Source organism: Vulpes lagopus, chromosome 4 (assembly GCF_018345385.1).
Source record: "Vulpes lagopus strain Blue_001 chromosome 4, ASM1834538v1, whole genome shotgun sequence".
Taxonomy (NCBI): Eukaryota; Metazoa; Chordata; class Mammalia; order Carnivora; family Canidae; genus Vulpes; species Vulpes lagopus.
Genome location: NC_054827.1, coordinates 71,288,012 through 71,315,913, shown reverse-complemented (window position 1 = coordinate 71,315,913; position 27,902 = coordinate 71,288,012). Strand labels below are relative to the sequence as shown.

Sequence of the window (27,902 nt, the reverse complement as noted above, 5' to 3'; positions counted from 1 at the left end):
AAGAGATACAAATCTCCATAGCATTTTAGTGGAAGAACAGTTATTCAGTTGCGGCAGAAGGTCAGAAAAGATAAAGTTGAGTAGAGTTTGAAGTGGAAGAGAAAGCACAGTCTTGGAAGACAAACTGCATATTTCTCTCTTTGCGAATTCTAACGAAAAGCTTCTAGTAAAGGGAGAGCCAGGATGGGAACTTTTAGAACAGGATTTGTATAGCAGTGGTTTGAGGAATCACGATAATGAACCGGAATTGAGAGCCAAAATGGAACCTGAGATTTTAGGAATTCATATAGGAAAAAAAAAAAAAAAAAAACATTTCAGGTCTAGAGAGTCTATGGAAAATAGCGATTATAGCCGAGCAGAGAGAGACTTTCCCAGCCTAGCACAGTGAAGAGTTCTCGACTGGGACTCAGAACATGAGACTCTCCTCTCAGCAAAGCCATTTGGTAACCGTGTAAAAAACCCAAAGACTATATACAACCCATCAACCCATTTACTCTTTCAAGACTTCAATTCCATGTATAAAATAGGAGGCAAGAGGGGGGTGGGGGGCTGGATAATTTCTAAAGTCTTTTCCTTCCCTGAAAGCAATATGGTCTCCAGGACACAGAAGCTCGGAAAATACGGATTGATTTGAAAGACAGGTGAAAAACCCCCCTTTCCCTCCCAGGTGCCTTCAAAGATGCTCTTGCAGAAATAGAAACAGAAACAAAGTTACCAGCTCAGCCTGGGCCTGCACACTTTGTCTGCTCTGGTCAGCACGTCCTCATACCTGGACTACCTTCAGAAAGATGGCTAGAGTCTGCCATTTTGTGGAGAAGTCACTGTAAGATGAAATCACCATCAAAATATGGCCTCCTGAGAGGAGCTATCCTTTCAGTCCACTAAATCAAGTAGTTTTACTTTCAATTATAAAGTAAACATTTTTAAGCCAACCTGCCTGATCCACACAAATTAATAAGCTGATTGTAGGGAGAAATCCACAGACTAAATTCTTTTTTAAGCAGTTATGGCCTAAGGTCCCTAATTCCGCCTGGTGGGATGCAGCTAAGGTGAACTCATCCCTCTTCATGACCTCCAACCAAGGAATATCAAACTGGAACACCTGCATCCAATTAGAAACTACAGCTTCCTTACACAGTAAATTTTATTGTCAAAATCATTGCTCCAGCTGTCCAATGTGCCTTACCTGGCTCTGGGCAACCAAAGAGACTTAACTTGGAAAGTACCTGTGAAATCTCCATAGTAGGGACAGATAAAGGATCCAGGTGTTTCTTGTGACAAGCAGCACTGAAGCCTGCAATATTGATTGGTTGCCTAACTTTACTAAGAAAATCGAGGCAGAGCAAATTTACTTGAAATTGATATGCCAGTGAGTGCTGGAAATTGTAAAGAGAAAATTCCCCCATTAGTGATAGGACCTTTGAATTTAGAAACCAAATTACTGGAGACAGAGGAACTACCTATTGGCCAGAAAAATAAGTATGACCTCCTGTGCATCATTACTAAGCTAATATCTTATATCTAGTTCTCTTAATGAGCAGTTTTCTTAATAGTATCTGTTACTAAATACAAGAAGGAAAATAGGCCTCATATCCAGAATGTTTATAAACACCACTGGACATGTTGTTCTGATCCCAGTGGCTATCTTTCTATTCTAAGAGTATAAAAATAGGGGAACACAGCACTTGAATGAAAGTCTCCTAATCAAATTTGGCTTGAAACAACCATTCTCCCATCCCCCGACACATTCTTGAAGGTTATACTTTCACAACAACCCCATCACCAAAGACTATCTCATAAAATTTCTAAGAACCAATTATTTAATAACTTTAATTCATGTTTGTTGAATTTATTTTTATTTTTGTTATCAATTAGACAAGTTAGCTTGCTCCTCTACAATTTTCAGAATCTTGTGTCGTCTTTGATGGGTTTAAGTTGATGCTTTCGTCCCTCGTAACTAGTCCCCGGGGACCACTTGCTGGTGCCCTCTTGAACAGCAGGAAGAACTAAGAACACAGTTATTCTGGTCTATGATGTGAAAATACAAAGAGTGAATGCTCTTTAGGAAGAAATTTGCTTAAAGAGCCGGTCTAATTAAATAGAGGATTACATGTGATGAACTAGAGATACTGTCTGCTAGGTGAAGAAGCTGTGCTTCTAGAAGCCAACAAAGCGTCAAATAGAGTGACAGCCCCATTCCGCATGTTAGTCTAGGCTTCTTTATTAGCACTGGAAATACATTCATAGGGATAAAGGAAAGTATTTTACGCTCTTTGCTTTCCACGTATAAGACACAGATTATTTTTCCAGAGCATGGATAATGGACTACTGTCTTTCATAATATAAAACAAACATAAATTCAAAATTTATTTTACAGAACTGTTACTGACTCCTTTTTTCTCAATGTTAAACAAAGTTGGATGATTTTATTCTCATGAGATAAATATAGCCAGCAATATGAAAGGCTTCTCCAGTCTGCATTGGAACAGAGAAATTGAGCCATAAGTTGTAGAGGTTCTAATCATAGAGGCCTATCTTAAAGGATAGGCAAAGGACCCACATGAAGGTATGAGAGAATGAATATATTAGGAGTTGAAGGAATGGCAAGATGAATGGAGGGGCAGGGTTTTCAGAGATGATTCTAGAAGGTAAAAGTTCTGAAGAATGAAGTTCAGAAAAAAAAAAAAAACCTTGGAGCTTCAAAGCTCCAAGAAAGACTAATTTAATGCAAATTTAAGGCTATTTGAAGTAAAATAAACAAAGAATCAAAGAGAACAATCAACCTGGGACTATCATAGTAGAGTATGATGCTGCATTCCAAAACAAAGACAAGGCAATGTGGGTAAGATTTTTTAGAAACTTTGGCAGATCTGAATTCAGTTCAACGTATGAAAGGAATTACAAATAAAACTGGATGTTGTGCCTTGAAAAAAAAAAAAGAAGATTCTTATGTATGAGGATATAAATAAATTGTAAGTAAGTTCCACAGTGATCTGGAGGGCAAGATGGTTAAGAAGTTAGAGAAAAACTAGGCATGTCCAGAGGAAGCTAGTCAGTTTAAAGGGATGTAACATGAAGGTTTGAGGCACACAAGTAGTCTTTGGAGAGAAATCCCTCCTCCTTCAGCCCACATGTACTCATGCATGTATGCACATTCATACGCACACACACAAACTCACTCACATACACACATTGAAATTTAGCTAAAATTTAACACAGGGAACAGTGACCAAAATCATTTTTGGATGCTGCCCTTTAGTGAAAGACTTTGACATGCCCCTTCATCAAAGAAATGAAATGTGACAGACAGAATGTTAGCTAACCTTTGTGAAAAATTTTATATTGTTTGACTCAGCTCGTCTTGAAGAAATGGATCTCTTCAATAAAGTTAATCACTTGAAACTAGAAAACTAAAAGAAATTTCTTCATCATTTCTTTTGTCTCTGCATTCCTCATCAATTTTTGTATCTCTTAAATTGAGGCAGCTTTATGGGAAAACTGAATGAGAACTTCTATAGCAACTATGCCTCTTGTCAATAAATGTCTGCTGTAACATCTGACTTAATTATATACAGAGAGAGCCATCATCATTACAATAATTTTTTTATACTTCAAAATCAATTCATTTCAGGAATGAATATAGACTTTCGACCCTGTTGTGTCTTGTCTTTTGAAAAGTAAGAAACAAGGGGCGCCTGGGTGGTGCAGTTGGTTAAGCAACCGACTCTTGGTTTGGGCTAAAGTCATGATCTCAGGGTCATGAGAACGAGCCCTGCTCCACTGAAGAGTCTCCTGAGACTCCCTCTCCCTCCACCCCTCCCCGTGCTTGCTCTCTGTCTCTGTCTCTCTCTCTCTAATAAATAAATAAATCATTTTTTAAAAGTAAGAAACAACTTTTTGAAAGAGAAAAGGAGGAGAATATCAATGCTTTGTTTGATAATGATTTTCACTTTGAATTCCCTTTTTAGAAGCTAATATCTTACTTTAACTGAATTGTCTAAGAATTTGTCCCAGTGTCATTAAGGCCTATATGTTTTAATTGCTCTATAATCAAAGCATACCATCAAGGGTCCTGTGTCTCAGGAACTTTATTTCTTCATCTACTAACATTTCCTGGGCACATATTTTTTTTTGCCAGGCATTGTGATAGGCACAGAAAATATAGAGACAAACCATCCCACGTGCCTACCTAAATTTCAGTGTCTCCTGGAAAAAAGAGATGAGTAAGACATAATTACCAAGCAATATGATCATTGCCAGGATTCAAGAAAGATGTTATGGGTTCCTCAGCGCCTAAAATATCAAGCAGCAAGGTGAAAAGGAGAAGTTAGTGCTCTGGGCAGTAGCACCGACATATACAGTGGTGTAAAGGCAGGAGACTGCTGGTGCATTTGAGAAACCACCCTGTGAAGAGACAGAAGGAGAATGGTGAATGGAGAGATGAGATCAGAAAGTGGCTTTCCACTTAGTCTTGTGTGATAAATTAAGGAGTTTGAACTGAAGTCTACCTCCAGCAAGTTGAAGAAAATTTCTGGAGCATTATACAAGGAGTAACTTGAACAGGTTTTCATTTTAGACTGCTCTCTCTGTGAACAACATGGAAAATGAATTAGGGGATAAAACCATAAGAAGAGTTATGCCACAAGAGTTACGTGGGCCTTGCCGAGGGTTGGGCAAGCAAACAAGTTCATTACTGGATATTTTAATTTGCAATTGAATAAACTTACATGAGCTCATTTTAAACCACAAAGAAAAACACCTCATATTAACAGTCATAATGGGAAAGGTAAGAATGAAACTGGATTTACTCAAGGTTGAATAAATAGGATCAAGACATGTCATCAGAACTCACACCATCCCCTCTACATCTGCCCATGGTTTGAACTCACCTTGTCGGGCTCCTCTGCGTGGTGAGAATCCTGTCTTTTGAAGTCAGAAAACATAAGTAAAAAAAGACAGATCCCACTCTACCTTCAATTCAGAAAACTCTGGAGGCAGATGCCCTGGCTGGATCTTGTGCTTTTTTTCACCAAGCATTGTGGTCAAGAGAATGGAGCTGGTGCTCGTCTCCATGGCCACAGGGGCAGAGGACTATGATAGGCAAGCCCAAAATGTCTGGAAAGGTAGCAGGTCAGGATTTTTTACATAAAAGAAGGTGGAGGTACTATATGCAGAAAGTGTACAGAGATTTTATAGAGACAGAAATAGCAAATGTCCACTATGGTTTAGCACCTAAGTGGAAACTGACAAGGGCATGAACTAATTTGGGAGATTGTTGGTTAAAGAACAAAACTAGGAGATATTCAGGAGGAAAATTGATAGGACTTGGCAAGTGGCCATTAGGATTGTGAGTAACCAGTTTTGAACCAGATGGTATAGCATTTAAATTTTCTGTCAGGAATAGAAAGTGTGTAAATAGGAGAAAACTCATCACAAAATGTAGGTGTGCCTGGAGTTTTTTTTTAGCAGATATTGCCACTAAAAGAAAATTTTAGGGGGAGGTGAGAAAGAGAGAGAAAATAGAAATCGCCTCTATTTATCTGTTAGAGAATGGTACCATTTGCCTGAATGGGAAACAAATGATCATTGGGAAAGTTGGTCTATTCTGTTCTCATCATGACCGGAACATTTATTAGAAGTCTGATGCGTCATCACAAAAAGGGATAAAAGGAATTCATGCCAAACTGTCATCCCATGAGGTATACTGATTGAGTAGTTTCAGAGCAAGATAAGCCTGAATTTGGACCCAGAGCCCAGAGGACTCTAAGCAAGTTGACTGTCCACTAATTCTTCAAATATAAAATGGGAAGAATTGCAACACCCACATCCTATATAATGTACATACGTGGTCTGGCATATATAAAGAACTCAGTAAATGCAAGTTCCCTTCTGACTAGCACCCAAAGGAAGTAAAGACTAAGTACTAATTCAGAGTGCTTGGAGGCAACACCCTTCAGAACTGGGGCCTATTCTCCAGAATATAGCACATACATTGAATCAGCAACTGAAATAGATTAGTGCATCCCCAGCACCTAAAATACATGAGTCCAGGGACCAAGGTATACAAATAGGGTAGCCCCTTAAGCCATCACTCAGAGTGAACCAGTTGCACAAGGTCTGCTTCTCATCCCTGAAAATGTGAGCTCTACTAAATAAGACGTTCTGGTTCTCAAAGGGACAGTGCTTCCACTAGGAATAATTCCACCACAAGACTTCCACTGACTTGAAGACATGACTACCACCTCTTCTTATGGCTGCCTGTGCCAGTGGGAAAAGGGGCAAAAAAAAAAAAAAGTTCCTGCATAGCATCATTGTTAATAGCTACCAGACTGTCGTAAAGAACTAGAGTTTCTGTAACATGATGAGAATGAACTACTTGTGGAACCAGGGGAATTCAGGGTGGTACTTGGTGCTTAAGTGCTCAGTGATAAACATTAAGTAGGAAATTACAGCTTTCCACCCAATGAAGGTAAGGCACATAAGGGCTCTGATGCCTTGTGGATGAAGGAGGCATCCCAGACACATCTGTGTCTTCCCAACTAGGTCAACAACCTAGACCAGTTGAAGAGCTAGGTGTGAATGACAGAAATCTAAGAGAACTAATGGAGGACAAAAATAATGAATAACAACTACAGTCAGAAAACTGTGTGACCAGAATCATAGAAGGTTATACAAAGATGCACACACAAGTGACCTGCCACAAGTCTTTTAAAGAGGTCATAGCTGGTTCTACCACTGAAGATTCTTGGCTGATTAGATTCAATGGAGAACATGACCAGATATGAGCAATTCAAGGGATAGACACCTCGGTTGCCCCATCTCACATCCTCTTAGCCACTTTTTACTCCAGCCATTGCTGCAGCAAGGAGTTTTGCATAGGTGTAACCTGGACATCTCACCTCAGCTGTCCAACCCATCTCTTGCTTTCTGCCCCAGGGCTTCCCCTAACTCTGTGATATAGAATAGATGCTATAGGACCACTGGTAATCATATATATATATATATATATATATATATATATATATATATATACACACACATACACAATCCGTATGCAAAGAAATTAATACCTCATAGGACAACTCTTCCAATGAGGGAAGAGAGCTTGTCAATGATATCTGCTATATTCTGTCCCTGGTGGAATAAGGGGTAAGATCTGTGATGTAATCCATAGAGCTCCTCAGAATATCAAGGATCAAGCAGAGTTGATCACAGCACTGTTCAACTAAATTTGTTTTTTAAGCGTTTATCTATTTATTCATGAGAGACCCACAGAGAGAGAGGCAGAGACATAGGCAGAGGGAGAAGCAGGCTCCCTGTGGGAGGCTGATGCGGGACTCGATCCCAGGGCCCAGGATTATGACCTGAGCCACCCAGGCACCCCAAGAACACACCATTTTGAATTGCCTTTGGCTTTCTTTCTTTCCGTTTCATTCACCCCTGTCCTAACCCCTATACCCTTAGATCACCTCCCCAAATAAATAAGCACTTCTCTCTAGCTCTCCTTCCTAATGACTCAGGCTCAGACTCAACATTTCCTCTAATCCCCTTCCTACTCCCTATAGGTTATTTTTGCCAGTTCTGTGCATTACTATCCAGAATGTTGCTTGCAGATATTTTTAAACATAGCATGATGCGGTGTGTGATTTGTAATGATTATATAATGAACTCGACCCTCATACCTTCCAGTAACACATCAAACACGGCACAAAAAGTTCTTTATTTTGGATGACAAATTTTGTGACATTTAACATGAGATGTTCTTCGTTCAAGCTGAGCAACTTAAGTAGAAATTTTCCTTTAAAGGATGTTTTTGGATTACAGATTTTGAAATTGCTCTGAAACATAGTGATTGAACATTGGCCTCTGATCACTCAACGAAAGATTGGTACTCTGCAATGAATTCTCAATCATCCATATTAATTCACATGCTACTGAGAGGCTCCCTTTTAAGTCTTTGAAGTATAACAGGTATTATCTCCAGATTATTAATGTTCAAGAGAGCTCACTGTTTGCCAGTCTGTGGGCTTAATCTTACACAAATATTATTTTAATATCTGTTAATCCTTTAAGTTGAACGATTTTTTTTTCTTTTCAGCAGCAAAAATAAATTTACTCTTGTTCCTGCGATAATGGATAACTGTTTCCCTAGACGAGGATTTGGGGAAAGGCTGATATGGTGGTGCCAGGCTACTTGCATTGTTCATGCAAAAGCTTGAGGTGCACACAATATGTTGGCTTTGTATAAAGATAGAGGCTTAGGAACTGGAAGGTGTGAAATGTCTTTCCTCAGTGTTGTTTGCTCACATCCTGGAGAGACCCACAAGGCTGATAAAGCTGAGCAACCATTCATTGGGGGGTTTGTACAGGTTTCTGTGTGGGAACACTGCAAACTCAGCATGGCTATGAAAGGATGTTACAAGATCTCCTGAGAGAAGTCTCAAAGCACTTCCTGAGAGCATGCCAAAGGGAAACACTGAAGAAAAGAACTGTGGATTGTGCACAGTGGATGAAAATTCAAGACCCTTGAGTCAATTCCCATTAAGTACACTTGCCCTTCTCTTGTTTGGCCATCCCCTAGAGGCATCAATTGTTTGCACCCCAAGGTAGAAGATTTCCTGCTTTCCTGAACAAGAGGTCTTTGGAGAACTTAACAGAGATTTTCCTTTTACTTCCATGGCTTTAGCTCTTCCTAAATTGTACATCTTTGTTTCAGTTATTTTGAAAATGAGAAAATAAAAGAGCAAACTACAAAAAGACCTATGAAGGTGCTAGCTAAATTCAAAACAACTTACTATTGCAGTTTCCTCAACTAAAAAGCCTCCATACCTTGAAATTAGGGAAACTTTACTCTTTCCAAGTAGAGCTATGGTTGGAGAAATTTGTGTAATCCCTCTGGATAAATTGAGAAGTGGAACTGAGAAGACAACTGCAGGGATGTCAGAACTCCAAAATCAGGAATGACCCAATCTGATTCATAAGTGATGAGAAGTACCGATTGAAATCCTTTCCTAATAGCAATGCCAGCTTTTTAGAATCTATTCTTAAGTGAGTCATTATTTGGGAAGTAAAGCAGTCACCATGGTGATCTTTAAGCGAGTTCTCAATATGCTTAATGGGAAGTTTGCCCTTCTAAAATGACTTAAGACAATAGATTTTTCAAATTGCTGTGAAATCTAGAGAATGCCTGAACATGGGCCTTTGCATCTTAGTATTAAAATCTATTTAATGAATTGTTGAAACACTGGTACCAGATTATGATTTCCTAATGTTTTCTTTCCCCAAAAAAAGTCTCGAGAATATATGAAAGTCAAACTTAAACCAGTTTATGTGTGACATATTATTTGGAACTCTATAATTGTACTTTTGCTTTTATTACTATTATTATTACAGGTAATAATACTAATTATCACTAATATTATTTCTCCCTGGACACAAAACAATTTACCAATAGGCAAGCTAAGGGCCAATTTATGCCCAGCAAAAAAGGGGAAAAGTGTAGACTCTACAGTTTACTACTTGTTTATTTTTAGAGAAAGAATGCAATGAAAATTTAGGGCAACTGAGTTTTAAACACATCTTCATGTGTTTAAAGTCTGATTTAGTCTGATAAGTCTGATTAGTTTTAAAGCAAAATTGGCCTTGGAGGAATACAAAATCTCTTTGTATATTTAGGGGAAAAAATCAGTACCCTTCATGATTTATCCAGTGCATGGGCCATACAGGTAAAACATAATATGTTAGACTAATCATTGTGTTTTGTTCATATTTGGCTCCTTCTTGGAAATTTGGGAATACAAATAAGTGGGGGATAAGATCAAGTTATTAGAGTAAGTTCATATGGAAGCAATCTTGAAAATTCATTCATTCACTCAAAATACAGAACACCTACTATGTGCCAGAGCACGATTTAATAGTGATGTTGTCAAAACATTTCTAATTCCTCCTGGCACTTTTTTTAAGCACATGACACAGAAGCTTACACAATGTAGATCCTCAGTTAGAATTGAATGAATGAATGAATGAATGTGACAAAGAGAACAGTGGATCTTTTTATGCCTTGTAGAGAGTAAAACCAACAGAGATGGCACTGTTTCCTAAAGGATATTATTGTTTACCTAACGTTTCAGTTTTTATTTAATTTTTATTAAATGTGATATTATATATTATATACTTTAGCCTGTATATTACCTAATCTCTATTTTATTTAATGATTTAGACTTTATTCTGAAATCAAATGAAATTATTTTATTAATGCTGAAAGTGTATGAGGTAAATAGAATTAACATGCCTAGAACAGGCTAAAGACATGATTACAGGCTTTGATTATAAGTTGTTGTGTTAGGAAACGTTATGGACTTATGACATATTTGAATCCACATAAGTCAAAAGGAGGATCTAGGACAAATTTTAAAAGATGTGTAAAAACCAGTTTTATGCATACTTGTATCTCATTAGTGAGATAAGACATGATCTTTGTTGTCATTCTAAAAATAAAATATTAATTAAAATTAGGTTTAGGAGAAAAGAATTAAATTAACCAAGAGCCCAACAAATTTTGAGAAACACAAAGAAATCAAAAAATAAATCATGCTTCTGTAGAAGGGGAGACAGTGGTCTTGCCTGTTTATGTTTTTTTTTTTTTTTTTTTTTTATTTATGATAGTCACAAAGAGAGAGAGAGAGAGAGAAAGAGAGGCAAAGACACAGGCAGAGGGAGAAGCAGGCTCCATGCACCGGGAGCCCGACGTGGGATTCAATCCCGGGTCTCCAGGATCGCGCCCTGGGCCAAAGGCAGGCGCCAAACCACTGCGCCACCCAGGGATCCCTTACCTGTTTATGTTTAAGCTAACTCAGAGAATCATGACAGTCCAATCTTAACCATACAATCCTGCCTGAATTTAACTCCTGATTTTTAAACCTTTTACCCTATTTGTATGACATCTGATATGAACAGTGCAATTTTTACTTTCATTCTAAGCGTAATGTTCCCAGATTCCACCATCAGGAATCCCCCCTGTCTTTCGCTGCCTTATACCCTTTTCTTGTCCATCTTCCCCACTCCCCCCATCTCACCCCGATAACCCTTTGGTCCTACACCTCCATCACACAAGGGCTTTTAGAAATCCCAGGGTCCTTGTCCTGTCCTTCAAACCTTCTGTTCCAATCTGCACTGTCAACAACTTAAAGGAGGTTAAAAATGGTCAAATTCTTCCTCGGGATAGGAAGACTCAGAATTACAGTCCTTGGAACCAAAACTTCTTTGCTCCTCATGACTCCCTCTTTGCAGAAGAGTTAGGGTTATTGAGGGAAGATTCAAAAGGAAAGAGTGCTACAGCCTGTTTCTTAAAGCACCTCTTATATCCTTTAAAAAAAAAAAAGATTTTATTTATTAATTCATGAGAGATACAGAGAAAGAGGCAGAGACTTAGGCAAAGGGAGAAGCAGGCTCCCTGCAGGGACCTGATGTGGGACTTGATGCCAGGACCCCAGGACCCTGGGATCACGAGCTCAGCTGAAGGCAGGCGCTCAACCACAGAGCCACCCAGGCACCCAGCACCTCTTATCTCCTTATCTTGCACTCCACCCTTCCTGTCCTGACGACTATATATGACCTAACTCATACCCAGAAATGAGGTCTAAGCATCTTCTACTGCAAGAATAATATGATCAAGGATCGGGGAGGGAAAAAAGGGTATTCTTTGGGAACCACTCTGCAGCATTCACAGCAGCATGACAATTAATGATTAACGAGCTATCCTTTTATTCAGGAGGATAATACCACTGGCCCAAAACTGGACATTCCCTTCAAATTATTTTTTGGAAGTGGGGAATGGCTGTACAGAGTCTTCCACAGCTCAATGATCATTTGCATTTTATCAGGCAAGTTGTAGGTTGGCTGCCCAGAGTAAATGTAGGCTGTGACCACACACTTGCACATCGAGACTCTCTATTTTTTTAAATGTAAAGGTGGTGTTGATTCAACTTTTTTTTTCTGGTTTCCCTTTTGTATTTCATCCTTGGAGACTCTCAGCCACTATCTTTTCTTGCTTGCTTGCTTTGATTTCACTTTCTTCCTCTCATCTTTGGAACTTATTTGTTCATTCTTCATATCTTGACACCACCTCATCATATTTTCCTCACTTCATCCAAAAAGGATTAAAGCTCTCATAACATCTTCATGATAAGTGTTGTTGCATCAAATATTCCTTATTTGTATACACAGAATTTCCTTTCAGTGGATTTGATCAAGCAAGGTGGTCTTTAAAACTTTATATTATGTTTCACAATCAAGTCTTGAATTTTTCAGTTAATCTTGACAGACAGAAATCCCATTCGTATCTTAATACTCAATGTGAAAGTATTATATTACTAATAATTTTGCACCTGAGCATACTATATTAGTATTGAATCACACAACTGAAGTATGAAATCCTATTAAAGCTTGTTTTCCCTTCATTACACAAAAGGCAGCATTGACAGCGTATTTTGTCAACATTGAATACTGTGGACAAAAAGTACTAAATTACCTTTTTAATCCATGACATCACCTTGAATAACACAGTGTTCAGAATTCATCTAGATATTATGGGGAAATAGTAGAATGCTGTGAACAATGTATATTAGTGAGTAACTAGTGGCTGAAGTTTCAGGTGGCGGCTGTAACTAGAAAAGCTTTTCTCCTGCTGTCCATAATACAGTGATTGAAACTCTCTCTTTCAACTGCAGACCTCCCACCCTCACTTTAGCAGTCTGTGAAATTTCCTTTGCATCATTGAAACGCACTCTAAATGGGGTTTTCTTTGAAGACCACCCAGAAGTTATAGCTGGCGTAAAATGCAGCTGATTGGTACAATTTGCATTCATAGTTAGGCCAGAGTGGAACTAGGCTTATGTGGCTTTACTTAAAATTACCTATTTCCTGAAGGTCAAAATGACAAGAAGAGCTGAGAGATCGATCCCTCAGCGTTCTCTCTCCAAATTCTCTCTAAAGTTATGATAGCCATATAATTTATCAACCCAAGCTGGAACACTTTCCAGAATAAAACAGGGTGCTACTAATAATTATACTCCAAGCAAACTGAGTCTGTCAGGGCAAGAAACAGGGCAGTAGGGGTATCCCTGAAAGATCAACAGTCATAGACCCGTTTGCCCTCAATGAACTGACACCAGTTTACTGGCCATCACCAAGTCATTGACATTTCACTGGTAACACACTAATCCATATTTCTGTGGTTTACAGATGCTGAGTAATTGTTATTAGCATAGGATTGCAACCTGTCTTAGTCTATGTTTCCCAAGCCATAATTTCGTTAAAAATGTATAATACAAACATTTTTAATACATATTAATTTCCGAATACTTTTTTTCCATAGCAGAGCACTTTTGCCTATATATAAACCCTACAACATTAATTAAGAATAAATTCTTTCTCACATTTTTCTCTTTCCACTTGTATATAAAGCTATGGCTAGGAAATATCACGAATTAACCATAGCTTTAAAAAAAAAATCTCTTTCCTCTCTCTATCTTTTGCCTTCTTTTACAATGTCTCTTCAAACACCTTATATGTTGGTGTTTTGTTGTTTCTTTGTTTGTTTTACAAGCCAGAGGGAATTAAATTATTAATGAATCAGTTTAAAATGTCAACAGAGAATTATTTTCCTTCCTCTTCATTGACTCTGTGTCTTTTCAAACCTCATCATCCAAAATATTTTTGCATACTTCATTTTCTGTTGTCTGGAATGAAATAATTGGACTTGAGTTTGACACTAACGTAATGTAATTTTAACACAGAAATAAATAGAAATTGTTAGCAGTACAGGAAGCTGTTTTCTTGTGATAATACGCTGCTGCAAGAAAACCATGAGCATTGTGCTATTGAGACACGTTAATCGATCAAATCTTTATTGAGCAACCCATATGTCAGCTGACCTGATGACGGAGGGTATTGTGGCCTGACCAGGGTGGATAGGATATCACATGGCAAGGTGGCCAGTTACAGAATGTCAGCGCAAGGGTGGAATGAGGAAAGCCTCTGCATGTGGGAGGAGCTGGAAAGGAAGATTGATTATTGATTGATTATATACAGGGGACATTGGTCTAATAATTTTAATGACAATGAGAACCAAGTTTCTCAGTGTTAGGGAAGGAAGTTACAACAAGAAAAATGAGAAATCTAGAGAGAAGCCTAGAGTTTGATTTGGAATTGGAGGTATCAATATAAACTTATGGTTTTAAATATATACATATAGATTTTGAAGTAAAGATAAAAATGTACTTATTGCAGGATGCCTGGGTGGCTCAGTCGGCTAAGCATCCAACCCTTGATGCAGCTCAAGTCATGAGATCAAGCCTGGTGTCAGGCACCATCCTCAGCTTAAGATTCTCCCTCTGCCTCTCCTTCTGCTCCTCCTCCTGCTCGAGAGCACCCTCCCTCTCTCTAAGATAAACCTTTTTTTAAAAAAATGTACTTACTAAACTCTTAACTCTGTCCACTGAGACACAAGCAGCAGCATCCCATGTCAGGTCTTGGTTTCTAAAAACCATGGTGCACTGAAAGGAATAAAGACTCCTTGCAGAAAGGACTGATTCCTGGCCTCGACAGCTAGAAAGGATCCCTCTAACCTCTGACTCTTCATGGAGCTTTTTGCTAATGCTGTGATAATAATGATGCCTACTTTGTGCTACAGGTATTTGCATGCCCATTTCCCCCAAGACATAAACCATGTCATTTAGATCTTTTACATCTTTCTGAATGCTTTAGAGCTCAGGGCTTCTTGAACAAAATAGGTTCCCAATAAATGACAGTGGAAGGAAGGAAAGGAGAAAAGGAGGAAGGAAGAAAGAAAGGGAGACACCTGGGTAGTTCAGTGGTTGAGCGTCTGCCTTTGGCTCAGGTCATGATCCCGGGGTCCTGGAGTCGAGTCCCACATTGGGCTCCTCAAAGGGAGCCTGCTTCTCCCTCTCTGCCTATGTCTCTGCCAATCTCTCTCTCTCTCTTTCTCTCCTTCTCTCTCTCTGTCTCTCATGAATAAATAAATAAAATCTTTAAAAAAAAAAAAAGGAGGGAAGGAAGGAAGGGGAGTTTTCCAGATTTATATATTTTAAAAATATGTATTTAATAAAATGTATTCAACAGAGTTCTTCTCATACATTGGATATTGCAATAGAAATAAAATATTATTGCCAAAAATATGACATACCATAGCATAGGACAAAAATTTCCAACTAGTACATCAGGCTCTTCAGTTATATCTTGAAGGCTTACCTGGTTGATCTCCAGTCACACACCGTTCTTGGTATCATTTGACAATAGACAGAGAACCCACAAAGGTACCTTTTACACTATTTTACTGAAAAATTTCACTACCTGCTTTCCCACTTGCCCAACCGTCTAGCACCTCCCTTTTCATCCCCCTGAAAAGAGATTTCAAATCTTCATGGAAATAAAAATTAGCACTTCTCAAAATCTTTGAGAAAGTCTAGTATAGATTGGGTCTTAGATACACCCATGCATTACTCCTTTGATTAAAAAACAATGAAGATAAGTAGCACTAGGCTAATCACAAATGGTACGGTTTTCCCTTTTATTTGCTACTTTATGCTTGTGACAATACGCTGCTGCAAGATTACTTCTTAATCACAGTTTTATTCAATACAATGACCACAAAGCATTCAAACAAAATTGTGTTATATCAGGTATAACTTTTATTTCTGGAATACTGAGTACAGATGCTACATGAACTTCCAGTCACTTTTAAGAAATGTTTGTATTTCCTTCTGATGTACAATAAGATGATCCATTTTGCCCAAGTTTCTGTAAAATTGCAGAAAATATTGGGCAAGAAGTTTAGTGTCCATAATCTATGGGTTAAAAACCAAATAAAGGGAAATTTGATAGACCTTATGATATTATAGTTATATCTCTGGCTTCAGGCCATGTTTGTAAAATGTTGATCTAAGAGACATTGGGTATTACAAACTCCTTATTTTATAATTGGAGAAACTGAGAAATGGCAAGTTTCATCATCACAAAAATAATTTAGTGCAAAGTCTAAGTGTGCCCATTATTCTTTCCACTATGTTACATATTTGGTTTCATACTGGTTTTACATGTGATATTTTTATGTAGCACATGTGAATCTTTTCATTTTGATGGCAGCTATACCTCATAGACAAATAGCACAGAGAAATGCATCATAACACAACAAAAATTGATTTAGATTCATGGTCACTTGATAATTCTTCGTCAACATAAAAAATCAGGACTGACTTGTACCTACTATATTATATAGATTATTTTACATGTAGAAGGTCTTCAATAAATACATAATTATTTGACTTTCCTGTTTAACTTGAAGCAATCATTATATCATCATGGTTGATATCATGTTGGTTAAAGCTGCAACAGAAAAATTATTCAAAGCTTTCAACTTCTAAATATTTTATGAAATGATCAATATACTTTTTGTGGTGAAATATAGAAGGCAATGACAATCTGACTTACCAATGAACAATTTTACATTTTACCTTAATTATCACTCACAAATCTTTAATTACAAGTTGAAGGAAGAAATAATTGCCAGCACTTTCCTTTTGATTGTCTTGTGTAATTTAAATCAATGTTAACAATTAAGTTATATTTTAGAAATGTAAAACATCTTGAAAAAGACAGTCATCAAAAAATATCTTGCAAAAATGCTTTGTTAAGCACTTTGAGATGTAATTGATACTGTCCTCTCTGCCTACTACCCTCATTCCTGTTGCCCCATGGAGGGTTTAATAAAATTATGGAGACAACCAATTTCTGCAGAATTTCCTATGTATCTATCTACTCAGCTACCAGAATTATGTGGCTAACTTAAGGCCACAAACATGATGTAAAAATTTAAATCATGAGGTTGTCCTGAGGACTTCTTTTCAACTACATAAAATGGAACAATATATCCTTTTATTTAAATAATAGAAACATTGGGATGCCTGGGTGGCTCAGCAGTTGAGCGTCTGCCTTTGGCTCCAGGATGTGATCTGGGGGTCCCAGGATCGAGTACCACGTTGGGATACCTGCATGGAGTCTGCTTATCTCTCTGCCTCTCTTTCTCTCTCTCTCTCTCTCTCTCTCTGTCTCTCACGAATAAATATATAAAATCTTTAAAAATAATAATAATAATAGAAAAAATCATACAGATATGCAACTATTTTGCATCAGTTTCTTGTTTCTACATAAATGAATTTGAAGCTTTTTGCCTTGAAATTGTCTGTTTTTATGTGCTTATTGTGATATACCTGATTCTAAGCCCAGTGTCTAGCACAGAATAAACATAAAAGACAATCGATAAAATGATAATGAATGTTTATTTCAGCATTTATAATCCTCTTGATATTAGAATATGTGTATCAGTATTCGAGTACTGGACAGTACTGGACAGACAGATGAAATGGTAGATGTTTGGGTAGATAATTTATATATCACTGATCTTTGAAAATATGTGAGGCATCAAACTTCTATTTGTAATTAATTAGCTCCCATAGTTTAAGTGAGTTCAACGATAATTTCACACTACTGATAAATATTTTAAGCTCCAGCCTTCTTTTTTTGTTGTTGCTGTTTTTTAAAGATCATATTTATTTATTCATGAGAGACACAGAGAGAGGCAGAGACATAGGCAGAGGGAGAAGCAGGCTCCCTGCGGGGAGCCTAATGCAGGGCTTGGTCCTTGGGCCCTGGGATCACACTCTGAGCCAAAGGCAGATGCTTAACCACTGAGCCACCCAGGATTCCCAAGCTCCAGCCTTCTTATTTTAAGCATTAGTAAAATTTCAGTGCAATAAATAAGGTGTACAATTTGATGGAGGGGGTTCATTGTACTAGTATTTGATTTGGACTCCCAATTGGCTTATGGTTTTCAATATTACATTTCTATTATTATATTTATAATAATATGAATATTATATTTAAATAGTACACTTAGATATTAAAATGGTAGCATACCTAACATGTCTTGGAAAAAGTTCAAATAAGGAAAATTGATTTTGAATATTAATTCCCATTCTATTGGTAACATACCAGATAATCCTGAATGAATTAGTTTGTTTCTTGCTGTTGGCTGGTACCATTTTGGAGTCCACTTGTATGACACTGTAAGAAATAGACAAGCCTGTCTTATTTATTTGTCATAACCACATGTATATTAAATCAGAGAGCTGAAAGATAATAAAAAATTCTGACAAACACTGATATTCATGTTTTCTTAATCTTAGGGTCATGGAAGATTTTATTATTTCAACCATTTTTATTTAAAGTCCTTTAAAAATGTATTAACATTCATGTTACCTTAGTCAATAGAATGTAATAAATATCTTATAATCTTTCTTTTGATTTTGTATGTGCCAGGCCATCAGGCTCATCTCTGTCAACATCAATGATTTAGAAGAGGTAGACATAAAAAAAAAAAAAAGGTAGACATGTACTGATCATATAAAAGTACTGGACATGTAAAGAGCAAGATACATTCTAGGCTGATATTTTAAATTTAGCTTTCTAATAGAAGCTTTCTTGAGTTGATTCTTTTCCAGAAAAGACAGTTACACTTTTAAATGCCAATTCATTAAGAATCCTGGCTAGATAAGACCAATCGATGTCTTATTATAAAAAACTATAAGTATGATTAAACCTGTGTTATTTTAGTTCCATTTCCCTTTAGTTTTGTAATAAGTTAAAGTAACTATAATTAACTAGGTAGGATCTATAAAGACTCCTAAACTCAAATGGAATTTAACCCTGGATATTTCTCAGGCTATAAATAAAAAAAAATTATTCTTTTTTTAAAGCTCTTATTTATTTATTTGAAAGAGAGAGAGCCCAAATGGAATTAGGGGCAGAGGAGAGAGGGGACTGACAAACAGACTCCCCACTGAGCATAGAGCCTGACGTGGGGCTCTATCCAAGGACCCCAAGATCATGACCTGAGCTGAAGTCAGATGCTTAACCCTCTGAGCCACCCAGGCGCCGCAAGTGAAAAAATAATTCTATGGGGAAAAAAAAAATGTTGACGAACCAGCCTATTTCTTCAAAGAGAGGGTATCTATTAGAAAATATTATGCAGCAAAGTATATGTGGCAAGCATCTAAAGCATGCCTAGCTACAATTTTTAGTATTCTGGGTATGGCATAATTTTATCCAAGTCAAAATATAATTAGTAAATTTATTTTTCACACTATATAAAAGAAAAAGGAAAATCTCTGGTTAACATTTCGAATCAACATTCAAATGCATCTTCCAGTACCACTTGGTTTTTTCTGGATCATTTCTCTTCCCCTTACACATGCATGGCTCAGCTTCATCGCAAATGGTCTTGAAATCAATGACTTCTGCCCACTAAGGAAGCAAAACTGGGCCTTTGGTCACAAGTATTCACACTCACAACAGGGAGAGACTAAAAGAGAAGGGTCACACAGCTGCAGAGGGAAACGATTTTTGTAATTCCAAAAATATGTTGAAGAAATTGAAATAAAATCACCTGATTCTGTTTTTCAGGGTTTTAGTTATCATCCTAAGATCAGTACTGAAAAATTATTGAACTGAAAGCATTTTTAATGCATTTTTATCGTTAATTCATGTTGAACCACCCGAGAGAAATTCCTCAGAATTATCTCCTTTCCTGCTTGCCCAGGAAATACCAGTTGAAGAAAAATCAACTTCATCAATAAACATATGCATGCAAGTGCCAACATAAAGGTGGCAAACTATTCAATTCTCTCAAATCTGTACAAAAACAACAAAGTTAGCAGCGTACTGAGCTTCCTAGCAGTCTGAGTTTCCCACACTGGGGTTCTTTTACTGACAAGAAGCTATGATTTGTGTTACCAAAAAATATCAGCTCCTAATTTGGACGAAGCTGAGATGAATTATACATAGGTCATTAGAAGCGGTGTGGTCGACCCTGAAAGGGATCTCAACAAAATTCAACCACTGACATGCTGAGTGCTTTGAATAAATCAATCATTAGCCATCTGCCTCAATTTAAGCATTAAAAAAAATGGGAGTATGCAGAGAACCAATTATTAATGTATGCCTGTAAATTATTTTGAGCTTCTTTTAGTAAAAACATCAAACAAAAAGAAAATATTCCTGTTCATCTACAATAACCATTTTTAAATTTTCTTTTGGTCTAATATACGTTTCTCCTACGTTGTTACTGGTTCCCTAAGTCGCTGTTGCCCAGCTGTTCCTGAACAATTTATTTTCTAAATGATCACTTCTAATGATTTTTTGGTCATCTCTTATAGGATATTGTGTATCATTTCCCCCCTAGAAAAGTAACAAAAAAGAAGTAGGGGATTGGGAAGTGGGAGCGGGTGGGGGGTGGTCTGTGTCATTATAACATTTATGTCAAGCAGCAGGGAAGTCCCAGTTAAGGAGGGCACAATTACTTCTCTTTTTAAGAAATCTTACACTTTTACAGAGAGATCTAGGCACAGGCTAGAACTGGGACTAGGAACAGAAAAAAAAAAAAAAATGACACAGAACACCGTATAACCATGAGACAGACTGTGGTAGATATTTCTGCTAAGAATCCAAATAGCCAAGTGTTACAGAGTTCTTAAATTCTAAGTGGAGGACCCACTAAGCTACAATGGCAGTTACATGAAATCTAAAATCCTGAAAGTAGTAAAACCAAAGAGAATCAAAGTCACCTGTCAAAAGCAGTGGTACTGAGAACGCCAGGAATTGTAGACTCGCATGAACGCAAGTATCTTACAAACACATTCTACTGGTAACAAAGAAGGGCAACTAAGAAAAAATGTGATCTGTTCTATAAAAATTCATCGTCTCCCCTGAGAAAGCATCTGAAAGGCATACTCATTTATATTGTTTCAATCTATCATAACCAAAAGCTCCATCTTGCCTATATCATCAAGCAAAATAAATAGGTTTTCTTATGATACAAACTGCATAGGAAGGAATAATATAGTGAAGACTGGCAATAATATGAGCTCACTGGACGTGAGAGGTGAGTTTGTTCCTCTATTCTCAACTCTCAACACATCTCCCAAAGAGAGCTTTGAGGGAACATTTTATGAGGGAATAGAAACCATTAGAATTGACCTTGCTGAAGAGACTCCAGTAGCAAAGACTATTAAACACTAAGCCATAAGAGGGGAAACTTAGTCTGAGCCACAGAAGAAAAATAAGACAAATAAAATTCTCATAAACCAAAGTCTGCTTGTCTTGGACATTTTGCAAATGGAAAACATTATGTTATATTGAATCTTAAGCTATTTCTTTAAGGTCCACACTTTACATTTTGAATTTACACCACCAGCATTTCATAACACTAAACCAAGTCTGTTTTAACCTTTTCTTCCCTCGTCCTCCTACCAACATAAAAGCCAAATAGGAAAAACCAATCTGGCCAACTATAGGTAAATTAATTTATTCTTGCCCATGTTTCAGTATGAAATGTCAGGATTGCGGAGAGAGAGAGGGAAGTGGGGGGAAAGAGAAGATCTCAAAATTAAGAGTGAACAATGGTTCCCTTTGAGGATCTGGTCCAGAATGCCCAGCAGCTGATCATTAAAGCTGCCACCCATAACTGAAAATATTGAAGTTGCCCAATTTTGAGTACTCTCATCCATAGCGAAAGCCCATGGAATGCTAGCTGTCATTGTTTTGGCACAGGCAGTATTGTTTCTTCTCCTGCCAGGCCCACACATCTCATTTGCTTCCCCCAGTTATTTTTGCAAGCCAACCAGCCCCCCTGACGGCTCTCCCTGCTGTACCTGAGGGGCAGTCCTTTTGAGATCTCCTACCTCATTCATGCGTCAGTGAGAACAAGCTAAAATGTACTGGACATTAGAAGACATTTCCTTTTGTTATTGTTGTTTTTACTGTTATTATTCTAAAGGTAATATAAAAGAGACTCTAAGGCAGGGCCTCCCCATGCAGTCAATGTGACTTAGACTACATACAACTCCAGGGGGATCCCTGGATGGCTCAGCGGTTTAGTGCCTGCCTTGGGCCCAGGGTGTGACTTGGAGTCCTGGGATCGAGTCTCACATCGGGCTCCCTGCACGGGGCCTGCTTCTCCCTCTGCCTGTGTCTCTGCCTCTCTCTCTCTCTCTCTCTCTCTCTCTCTCTGTGCCTCTCGTGAATAAATAAACAAATAAAAATCTTAAAAAAAAAATAAAAAAAGACTACGCACAGCTCCATAGGACGACATTCCTATGAACTATGATGTCAGTGGTGCCTCTGGAAGCTGTAAAATGCGGTGGCTCTGTTCTGTGGGCCTATTACAGTATAGAGAGTTTAATAATCGGATAAAACTGGTTCTCCTCAAACATCTTCTTAGTATTCTTCTTAAAAAGTTGTATAAATCACTCTTTTATTTTCAAGTCATACAGAGAATCTCTGTAGAATACAATGTCCATCTTCTCCCATGATACATTATTAAAAGAACTAAAGAGAAAATTTAGTTAGGAGAAAAATCTTAAATATCAAATTTTCTTTACCAAAGAGAACATTTCAGAAAGAAGAAAAGTTGTTTAGTTTGGTTTTTAGCTGTTGTATTCATTCACCAGAACTCAACAAGAGTATTCTTTATTTTAATGTGCAAATGTTTTAATCGCATTTTCTGGAAAGAACATTGTAATTCTGTGAATAGTCTTCACTAAGTTATTATGTCGAGTGGCAATTTTAATTCATCAAGCTAAATAATTTTAGGCTTAAATGGTTCTATTTACATCTACTAACGTTAAAAGGACAGGAAAATGATTGCATTTTTATTAGATTTAGTTTGCCTTTTTCCCAATCATTAAATGTGGGTCAATTGTTTACAAGTGCTGTTGTAAATCTAAAAATGTCGATCTTAACGATGGTCCCTATTATCTTTGAGAAAGTAAAGGCCTTTGGGAATGATGTATCGCCATTTCCTATTCCCCCAAGCAGTACTGAGAAGAAAAAAATTCACAAATATATAGAAAGTCTCATCACTATACCTCCTCATTTAAAGGATGTGTTCTGGTGAGGACGAAAGCATGAGAAGACAGAGGATTTAGAATGTCCTTCTAGATTTGAGACCCTTTGCCCCACAACAGAGAGATCATAACACCTCAGAAGCCAAAAGAACTCCTCAAATCACTCGTCTGTTTTTCTTAAAATTAAAATTAAGCAGGAGCGACTCACGTAGTGACTTACCGAAAATAATATTTAGCAAAATTGAATCAGAAAATGGGAAAATCAAAAATATGCTACAAGGTTAATCAATGTGGTAAAAGAAAATAAGAAAGCCTATGTGGAGGTCATCTGCTTTGTTGCAATTAAATAGCACCAGAATTAACTGGAAGAATTCTGTACAAATTCAAATTTGTACAAATTCAAATTCAAAATTTGTACTTTTACTTTCACCTCCACAGATGAAGAAAGCAAGGCAGAGAGACCACTGGAAAAAGAGAGATCGATGAGAGCTGTCAGAAATGAAGGCTTAGTAGAACAGCATCTGGAAGCCAAGGACATTTGCCAAGAGGTAGGGATAACCAACTGATGCCAGTGATCTCCATGGGGCACACTGGAGGGTTTTTCACATATATCCGATGGCCCAGTACACTCCCCTGACCCGGGATCTTCTGCTGTGTGTCTCTTGCCCCAACATTCAGCCCCATTGGACTGGGGCCTGAGAAAACTCAAGCCTAGTTGACTCCCTCATGCGCCCATTGGGACTGCAGGAAGACTCCTGAATGTTTGATTCTCACAGCTTAACCAACTGCTGGCGCCTCAAACCTTGCCTCACCAGCAGAGGAAACATGCCAGCCTGATTCCTGCCTTCAGGGTTTTCCAAACAAAAAGTCAGCACGAGCCTCATTTTGCAAACAGCTTTAATTTTCTGGATGGTTCTTTTGAGTCACTTGGCTTAAGGAAAAGGGAATGAACTACCTTCTCCCATCCTCTTTCCTCCTTCCCGCGAGTGAGAAGAAAAGAAATGCCATAGTATTCTCCACCCCAAAAATTCTCTTTAAAGAACTCATTTGATAGCTCTTTTTAATACAGACTAGAGCTGAGTGATATTCACAGACTATAGGGTCAGCCATTAAGCACGTGCTGCAGAGATGTATCTAGGACATCTATTCAGATCATGAAGTACCCATCATCCGTTGGTCTCAACTTTGAGATTTAGCCGATTTTCTGAACTATCAGGATACCCAATTTACTTTACTAACCTACTTACTTTATGTTACCTAGTATTTAAAATATTTTGTTTATAACATTCGTTTGGGGCCACATATTTTGGGTTGGCCTAATTCACATTTCCTAAACTAGAATGTCTTGCTTTGCTTCAAAGATTGGAAAAAGTGACGTATCTACCTACACTTTATTCTCACAGGGGGGCCATGATTTGATTCTTTTGGTTCAATGGCTTGCTGAAATGTCAAACAAAAAATTTTCTTTTTTTATTAGTTAAAACAACCAATTGCTGTTTAATTTTAATGTCATGTAACTTGAATCTTCTTCCATAATTCTAGATTTTCTTTTAAAATGCCAGAAGGGGAGTGAGATCTTTTGAGCGCCATGCTTTTCTCTCAAAACTAAACCAAAGGGCTGGCTCTGGAATGCAGGATGGATGCTCACAATCACAGACTTGCAGATAGTTTTGGAAGCAAAAAGTAGGAAGCATATTATTGTAGGGAGAACTTGAACTCTACGCAGTGTGACTTTTGGCAAGACATTCAATTTCTCGAGACCTCACATTTTAAAATACACAGTAGATATGTCATATGCCTCTCAAAACCAATGTTTCCCTCTTCCTTCTAGATACACAACTAAACTACATTTCCCAGACTCCCTTGTAATTAAATGTGGCCATGTGGCTGAGTCATAATCAATAAAATGCGAACACAAGTGATGCGTACCTTGGAGGCCTATCCCATAGAAACACCCCAGATGCACTCTTCTACTTTCTCTCTTCTGGATGTCTAGAAAGGAGATGACACTCAGAGAGACTTTGACAGCTCTGCTTATGGCCCCAAACCTTTGTGCCTTCTAAGAATGTCTGATTGGCTCATTCTTTTCAAAGATATTATTTCCAAACAATCACTGCCTGGACCACTCTCTAGCTGCCTTTACTGGTGTCACTGGTAAGTTCTTCAAGTTATCTGGAGCTCTGGGTGAATTTCCATGGCTGCGTGGCCCTATGGTCCACTCATGCTCCTTATGGTTAGGTCAATCTCTCCACTTTTGCATGAAACGCCACACTGAATCTGTAGTGGCTGGCTTCCTGAGTGGCCACCGCAGGGCAGACCGTACAACCTAGAAGTGCTAAGGAGTTAGAGCCTTAGCACATGAAGCTTGACCACTGAGAAACATGAGATAGGAAGAGCAACCTTGGTTGGAGAAATGGCTCCACATTTAGAAAAGCCCTCTCTTCTGATTTCCTTTTCCTGTAGCATATGTTGAAGAAAATGTCCAAGGAGGGATTTTCTACTTCTCTCCACTGCTTTTCCTTTCCTGAACCCAGCTGCCTTATGCTTTTTCTACTTCTCCATTGTAGTTGATGTACTTCTTTACTTTTTTTTTCTTGTTTCTAGGGTCCCACCTTCTTGTATGGACAACCTCTATCCCAAAGTGGCTCTATTCTAACCATGTATATTTTAGCATAGTTTCTTTCATGGAGGGAAGTATTACATATTATATTTCATGAGTTAGCTCTTTCCCTATGTTTGAAGGGTCAGTCGGTTAGCAGTAAAATGTTGGAGAATGTATCTATCTTAACAATCAGACTACTTGAAGGAAGAAGAATGTAATGACAACTCTAGGTCAATAGCTTTAAAAACATGACCCTTAAATGAATGGAAACTTCCCCTGTTGTTCGAAGGGGATGAATTTAGTTAAAAGAACAAGGACATAGATAATGTGCTATTTTGCAAAAAGAATGACTGAACTGTCCAAAAAGCACTCCAAGCCGATTTGATTCCTCACAGGTGTGGTGGTACCCTTTGCTTTCTTCCTTGGCCCTCTTTATGTCAAGCCCCTATGTTTGTTTTGTGCCCAAATTAGCAACCATCTCAACTTACTAATCATATCATTTTCAACAGATAAATTGTTTGAGTTTCCACCTTTCACCATAAAATGTGAATGTTATTTACTTGCATAGGTTATTGGGAGGATCAGATATGATAATGTGCTTAGAACATACAATCTGTCACATGGTAGGTACTCAGCGTAGTATGTTGGGCCTCTCCCTTTCCAGGGTCCTCATCTCTCTGCATGCAAGTGAAACTCTGAGTCAATGCTGAGCATAGTCAGGAAAGATAGATCATATCTGACCACAAGTTAGAAAATTAAACTATTCTTGCCATTTGTGTGTGAGGCTCCTGAGGCAGGAGAGATGCCTACTTTCTGAGTAAATGGACTGCTTACAAATGACTGCTTTGATAAGGCCAGTGCTTCTCCTAGGAAATCAAATCCTGCATTAATGGGTTTGCCTTCTTCCTAGGTCTCACAGGGAAGTATAGAATCTGGCCTGGAAGTTTCTCTAGTCCTTTAAATCACTGCAAATTTCTGTATTTATCTTTCAAAGACAAAACGGAATGCATTAAGTCAAGCAAGCAGAAAATAAACTATACCACAACATGCTTTCTCTTCATTGACAACTGCGTGGAGATTGAAATAAAACAGAGGTAGACAATTTAGTCAAATGATAGGAGTGTGATTAATGTTTTAAGCCATTTCTAACCAAGTCAGAGAATGTATTTTACTATTTGTTAACAGATCCTAGGGTGGTTGGGTCAGTTAGTTTTGATAGTCTCCCACCAGGCTCTTTAAAAATAAACAAAAACCCACTTCTGAGGCTAGACACAAAGGATTTAAGTAAATAATAAGGTAAAAGTTAATCATTTTTGTCTTTGTATATTTTATTTTTTTCTTTTTTTAATTTCTTTTAATTTTTTTATAAATTTATTTTTTATTGGTGTTCAATTTGCCCACATATAGTATAACACCCAGTGCTCATCCCATCAAGTGCCCCCCTCAGTGCCCATCACCCAGTCACCCCCACCCCCCGCCCACCTCCCTTTCTACCACTCGTTTCCCAGAGTTAGGAGTCTCTCATGTTCTGTCTCCCTTTCTGATATTTCTCACTCATTTTGTGTATATTTTATATCCATTTCAATCTCTGATTAGGTTCATTTCTCTTAAATACGTCACAAAGTGTCTCCATATATATAGTTCAATCTTCACTTGTAAAATGGGATCATATAGTCATTTTACCAAAATGAGCCTCCAAAGATTCTGTGGAGTTCTGTCTCCACGATCTTTTTTTATATAGAAAAGTCCTAAATCAATGCGTATCTGACTTTTTCAAATAGTTAATTCCCTCATTGGTCACCTACTTTAGTATCTAATAATCCCAGTAGTGGTAAATAAAAAAAAACAAACAAGATTTGGATTTTTAAATCTATATTTGTGCCCATTTAATTCAGGTAATATTGACAAATACTTATTGCTTATATTTCTTACCATGTCCAGACAAGAATATTAGGTACCACATCCAGTTTATTCAGGTTAAGCATGGTGCTAGTGAAACCACATTTATAAAATCAAGCTCCCAAATGATCCAGTTAATATGAATCTATTATCTGGTCACAGAGCACTTACTGAATCCTGGCACTAAAAAATTAAAGATACCCTTTCCTTGGAGAAAAGGAAAACCAAGCAAGATATTATGGCTCCGCTAGACATAAGAATCAAGGCACAAACCCTACAGAAAGTGAGCAAGTACCCTCTTGCTCACAAGAGGGAAAGACACAAGTCATCTACCAACTATCATTCCATCAACTTCTTCCCCTCCACATACCCCATAGAGAAATTCTGATCACTAATTAGGTGCCTATAATTTTAAGCCTTTT

The 27,902-nt window shown here is 37.7% G+C and overlaps 1 long non-coding RNA gene across 1 annotated transcript in view; it reads right to left on the bottom strand.

Moving 5' to 3' along the window:
- LOC121489474 overlaps window positions 1–27,902 on the bottom strand; it is a 60,224-nt gene that overhangs the window by 6,625 nt on the left and 25,697 nt on the right. The window contains exon 2 of the long non-coding RNA XR_005987345.1: window positions 18,070–18,141. This is a non-coding gene — a long non-coding RNA (uncharacterized LOC121489474). The remainder of the gene's footprint in view (window positions 1–18,069; window positions 18,142–27,902) is intronic.